Raw genomic sequence first — 6,429 nt, 5'->3', positions numbered from 1 at the left:
TAGCAAAAGAAACCACAAGAGCTTCATAAACACATGGAATTAAATAGCACCATCCTGAACAACCAATGGGTCACAGATGAAATTAAAAAGGAAATTAGTTTCTACAATTAAATGATGCCAATGCAACATACCAGAATTTCAGGGATGCAATGAAAGCACTCGTACAAAAGGAAATTTATCATGGTGAATTCCCATATCAGAAAAACAGAGCAAGTTCAAATAAACAACCTAGTATTGAACATCAAGCTTCTAAAAAAAGAAGAGCAAGTCAAGCCCAAAGCTTATATGAGGGAAGAAATTATAACAACCAGAGCAGACACACATGTGTAAATACCACATTGTTTCTCTGTTGTGAGAAACTGAAAATATATATAAAGACCAAAATGTATAAGAGATATTGTGAAATAGGAAGGAAAATGTTCAAATGGAAGGTGAATCCAATAGAAAGGAGGATGAAAGGAAGGAAGGGAAAAGAGAAATAGAAAAAACTGAAACAAGGCTTTTATAAATAAGGAAGGGTAGAGTGGTTGAAGGGAGGGGAAGAGAATGGGTAAAAGATTGTGGAAGCAGCAAATTCACAATGAGTAAGTTGAGGCAAAGGCCAAGTCTGCAATGACTGAGAGGGCCCAGGTCATGGCACCCTCACAAAGGTGGAGCACTATGGGTCAGGCCAGCAGCTCTGCAGGTGATGATGTCAGTGGCTCCTACCAGGGCATGGACAGCCTGGATGATCTTCCCAACAGCCACATCTTCTGGGTCATCACCAAGTACATGCCCAAGATGGTGCTGCAGGAGTGCTTCTCCTCATTTAGCAAGACCCAGGAATCTAGGTGGTGTGGGACAAGCAAACAAAAGAGTCCAAGGGCATCACCTTCATCAAGTTTGTCTGCAGCTCACAGACCTACAGCGCCATGGAGGAGATGCATGGACAGAGCCTCGAGCCCAACAAAATCAAACCCGCAAGGTACTCATTGCTCAGTCCGGATCATCTGGAAGTCACTGAGAAGTTAAAGATGAAGAACTTGCAAGAATTTTTGTTATAAAACCAAAGTCCTACACGAAGATCTATGGGAAAAATTTAAGGTTTATGGAGACATCCAGTATTGCAGTATTATTAATAGTAAAGTCACTGGACTTCCGAGAGAACATGGTGGACAAATAACAGCAGCCACGGAGGCTCTCTGAGATTACCAGCTTAGAATCCAGGAGTGGTGCCATGTGAGGAGTCCTAAGCGAGGGGAGATGTACCCTGCCAATCCAGGAATGAACTAAGCTGAGAGAAACCAACTGAAAATGCAATCCTGATGCTATAACAGGAACAGATAAAATCTCAGCATGGAAGCTGGATCTCGTGCCATTGGAAGCCATGATTTGAATTTCCTGCTGCCACTACTGCATCCCAATCAGCACGGCAGGGAGAGAAATGCACAAAAGGTCTGAGAGCAGGAATCGGCAAACCAAACAGCGTTGAGAGCAGGACTGGCAGGGAGCCCTACATCGACCTGTGGTGAGTGAGAGAAATGGGGACCCTTTCATAGACTAGGAGGCTCCAACAGAGGATATTCTGAGAATGGGCAGACTACTTGGAACACGGCCCTGCAGTGACTTTCGTCGCATATTCCGCTCTCAAGCAGGATTGGTGGGGAGCGCTTGGCCTGGTGATGCCACGGACTAAGATCCAGTAAACTAACCCAAATCAGGTCCCTGCACCTGGCGGTGCACCCTAGCAGTGAAGCCTTCACTAGGCTGATCTGGAGGGATGTGCGAGCAGAGGCTGCCCAGGTCTGTGTCTCCCTAGAACACTGCAGTGGGCAGGAACACCTAGCCAGCAGATTCAAACAAACTGTAACAGACAAAGAGAAAAAAAAAAACTGGGCCTCCTACATATGCTTGTATGGAAGGAACAAAAAGTATGGGAACAGGGAGCAATAAGAAAGGGTCCTCAGTCCCCAATCCTGAGAACACTGATCCAGGAAAAGTAAATGCAAAAGAGAATGAAGACAGAAAACATGCAGTATCAGACATGGCACCAATAGACATAAAGCAGTATCTCTGGAGCCTCATAGATGAGTTCAAAAATGAGGTATTTAATGAAATAAAGCAAGAAATAAGTAGAATAGTTAGAGAAATGCTAAGCATCGCCCAAGAAAAAACAGATGGTGGAATGGAAAAAAAAGGAAAAAAGGGGAGAATTGTTTGATGGAGAAAATAGAGAAAACATAGAATACATGAAGCAGGTTCAAAGAGATTACCAGGAAACTAAAAACTCTATTGAAAGCTGGCATAACAGCTTGAAAGAAACTAAGGATAGATTATCAGAACTGAAGGACAGATTTGTAAGGTGGGAGCATGAAATGAAAAATTTCTTAAAAATAACAAGAAAACAAACAGCAATAATACAAAGGCTAGAAGATGATACGAGGATCTATAACTTAAGAATTAAGAACATAAAAGAAGAAGTAGGGACACAAACAAATGAACTACAAAAGCTATTCACAGAAATAATCAAGGAGAATTTCCCTAATTTAGCAAAAGGTGAAGATACTCAGATGTATGAGGCACACAGGACCCCAGTCACCTACAACCCACCAGACCTACACCCAGGCATATAATAATCAAAATTCCAGAAATCCAATATAAGAACAGAATATTAAAAGCCATCAGAGACAAGAAACACATCACTTACAAGGGAACACCCACCAGAATTACAGCAGACTTCTCGGCACAAACCATCAAATCACGAAGAGCGTGGGGGGAAATAATTCAAGCTTTGAAAGATAACCTCCAGCCAAGATTGATATATCCTGCACAACTGTCCCTAGAAATTGATAGACAAACAAGGTGCTTCCAGGATAAAGAGGAACTAGGGGAATTTGCAACCACCAATTCAACTCTACAGAGATTACTGTGGGATATTTAAAAATGAAAAATATCAAGATTCCAGAAACAGTGGCAGAGAGGCCTCAATGAATAGAGCAGAAAGCAAAATGAAGAAGACAAACTGACAACTAATGACAGAAAAAGAGCTCAACAGAAATGAGGCAGGGAAGGTTGGATGGTAGGAACAGCTATTTTGGAGAAAACAAGACATCATAATAGGTAGTGCTGATTTAATATCCTCTTGTTTTGAAATCCCATCAAGCTTTTGTTCTTCTGTCTCCATCGGTTTTAACCTGTTGTATCTTATTGGATTTTACTATATGTGATAATATAAACAAAAACTTTTAAGGAGATTATACAGAAACCATTGTTCATTTTCTGTTAGTTGATTCTAAATACCCTGTAATACTGTCATTCTCTTGAACGGTTTTACATTGTTTTGATATGTTTGATGCTACAGTACACAAAGTTATACCCAAAGGTTTTAAGGAAAGAGATACTATGGTAACTACTTTTATGTCGAGATTATCTTGTGGTGAAACACTATTTTGCTTAAATGGCTATATTTTGACCTGCGCTGTTTTATTGTTATGCCCTCTTTTTTTTTTATCTCTATCTCCTTTTTATTATCTAGTTTTTCATTTTTATCCTTTTAATTAAGGGAAAAGTAAATAAAAAAAGCAGGGTATATTATAGTATCCCACATTGATTTCCTATTAACTTGATTTGAAATCCTGTATTGCTCTCACCATCTTGTTTTTACTGATTTTCCTCTATTCTGTTATGCTTGATAGTACCAAGTTCGAAAGTATAGGCAACAACTATGAAGACAATAAGATTCATTATGACGCCCATTCTGATTGACTGTTATCTTCTTTTGAAGTCCTCTAATGTCTCCAATGTTTTGGTTTTATTGGTCTTGTTCTTTACCCTTTAGTTCAATTTTATTATAACTGATGATATGGGCAATTCTTTTTAACATAGCAAGAGGCATTATGGTAACCATTGTTGATCACCTTGTATTTTGTTTTTACATTATGTATTATGTCCATCCTTTTGATTTGACTGACTCTGTTCTGTTATGTTACATTTGGTTTTACTCTCTTCAAAAAAAGTAATAAGAACTGTGGGAGTAATAAAACCCAAAATGTGTAATTGTCATTGTACAAAAGAAAGGAAAAGAAAGTGCTCTAAAGGATATAACTACATATATATTTACTAAGTTTTGTTCGATCATTGAACAAAACTGTTTGCAGTCTCACTGTTTGAATGTTCACTTTGTATGCTTTAATTTTGTAACTTGAACAAATATTTCTAAGATGACAATATGTAATTAACTAGTGACTTCCTACTGTTTATTTTTTCTGAAATTCTGTATAACTTGTACCCTTTTCTGTTTTTTTTTCTTTTTTCTCCTTAAATAAAATTAAAAATAATAATAATAATAAAGTCACTGGAGAAAGTAGAGGTTTGGACTATGTACAGTATTCAAAACCATAACAAGCTGCCCAAGCAATAAAACTGGGGTCAAAGTTTTAGAGCAATCTTGACAGAACCAAAAAACGAGCCATCCAAATCCTTAGAACAAGAGGCATGAGGTTTTGGGACATGAATCTAGAGTAAATATGTTTCTATTTGATCAACAGTCTGAATTTCCAAATTTTGACAAGAATGACAGCACAGCCCAGGATGCTATCTCCAAATGCCTGTCAGTTGTATCAAGAGTTCCTTTCACTGAAAAGCAGCTTTTCAGCATTTTTGGTACAGATCCTTATTCAAATTGAGGTCATGGAGTGGTTCTATATTTTAATGTAGCATCAGCAATTTGTGCAAAATACATGGGTTTCAGTACCCTCCTGGGAATCAGAAAGGTGTTTCCTTCATTGATGGAGGGAATAATGCAACAGATCTCCTTAGGAAAATGGCCACACTGAGGGTAGCTGCACAACTTGCCTCAGTGGTGTGGAATAACCCAAGCCACCAGCAATTTCTGAAGCAAGCTGGAGGAAGTTCTGGATTGCAGTTTCCTCAAATCCAGACAGATGTTAGACTTCTATAATGAAAAAAAAAGCCAATCAAGAAACTCTTATGAAAGAAAGACTATTATCTTTAATCCTCTTTCTCTACTTCTGGATGTGTTAGAGAATATATTCCATCATTTTGGTAATGTGATGGAAGCTTACCTTGTGTCAGGAAAAATTGTGGGGTATGCCAAATTTGCAGATAGAATGAGTGCCAACGATGCCATTTTGACTTTGCATGGGAAGATTCTGAATGAGAACTTAAAGTTACGCTGGCAGATTCCCCAAGGGAAGAGTCTAATAAAAGACAAAGGACTTACTGATTCTCAGAAGCAAGATGAAATAATGACATAATCCTCAACTGACTGACTGAAAATGTGACTGGACTCACTCCCTGTGGGCAGCTGACAGCTTTTCTTCTCATACACCTTGAAGTCTGCACAACATTGTTTTATCGGGAAATCTGGGGCAGCTGATATGTATTATAAAAATCCATATCTTAATGCTAAAACTAATATCACAGTCGTTTCTTAGAATAATATGTTGTTAAGTGTGATAGAAATGAAGTCTCTTAGAGAAAAAGAAAGCTATTTTTTATATAGTGAAATAAAGTTTTCTTTGCTTAAATGGAAAAAGATTGAGTTATATTATGTACAGTACAAATTCCTTATGATGAATGTGATCATTTTATAGATCTAACATGTACTGATAAACTTAGTTTTAAAAACCAAAAAACATAATTAAAGCTAATAATAATGTAGAGCCTGGCATGTAGTAGATACTGAAAAAAGGGCAGTTATCAGCTGTCTGTGAGCAAGAAACAACCAAGGAAAGCTTTTTCCTAGGTTTCAGGAAAATGAGTCATTGAATGGTAGGAAGGATGGACTGGAATATGACACAGAGGGAAAAAGAAATGAGTTTAGAGATAGTGGCTCATGAATTAGGCAACCCTGATTTAAAATTGAGCACTGTAACCAGGAATGGTAGTGCACACCTGTAACCTCACCATTCAGGAGTTTGAAGGCAGATCATTGCAAGTTGAAGGCCAACCTGGGCCACATAATGAGACCCCATCTCAAAACAAAGAAACAAACCATGTAGTAAAGGCAATGGAGGTGGAAGAAAAGAAAAAGAAATGGAGGCAACCTGAAGGAAGACCCAGCAGAGAAGTTGGCAACTACAGAGGAGAGCAAGAAACCATCAGTGGCTCCATTCTCTTAGGGAAGGGGGAATAGTAGAAGGGGGAACTGACTGAAGAAGAGCTGAGAAGTTTCATGAAGAAACTCTGTTCTTTATTAAGTAGAGATATCATGATATTCCATCAACAAACATCCTGAGCATTTACAGTTCACAGATACTAAGGATTTAAATAGGAACAGATACAGTTCCTGCCCCCAAGGCACTGTGTGAAATCAGGGGAAGAAGTAAAGACATCAATAAATGCACTGAAGGATAACAGATGCTTCTATCCACAGGATCTGTTCAAGCAAGCTGCAGAGCAAGGAAGTGATTGATTTTACCAGGCTTC

General features: G+C 38.5%; 1 pseudogene; it reads left to right on the top strand.

Annotated features, from left to right (window-relative positions):
* The first annotated feature begins 660 nt into the window (after positions 1-660).
* On the top strand, positions 661-5,224 carry LOC134476318 (RNA-binding protein 45-like; annotated as a pseudogene).
* Positions 5,225-6,429: the final 1,205 nt, after the last annotated feature.

This window comes from Cavia porcellus, unplaced genomic scaffold, assembly GCF_034190915.1.
Source record: "Cavia porcellus strain 051 isolate PalLab524CR breed Dunkin Hartley unplaced genomic scaffold, mCavPor4.1 scaffold_6, whole genome shotgun sequence".
In the NCBI taxonomy this organism is placed as follows: domain Eukaryota; kingdom Metazoa; phylum Chordata; class Mammalia; order Rodentia; family Caviidae; genus Cavia; species Cavia porcellus.
This window is presented reverse-complemented; position numbering and strand designations above follow the sequence as displayed.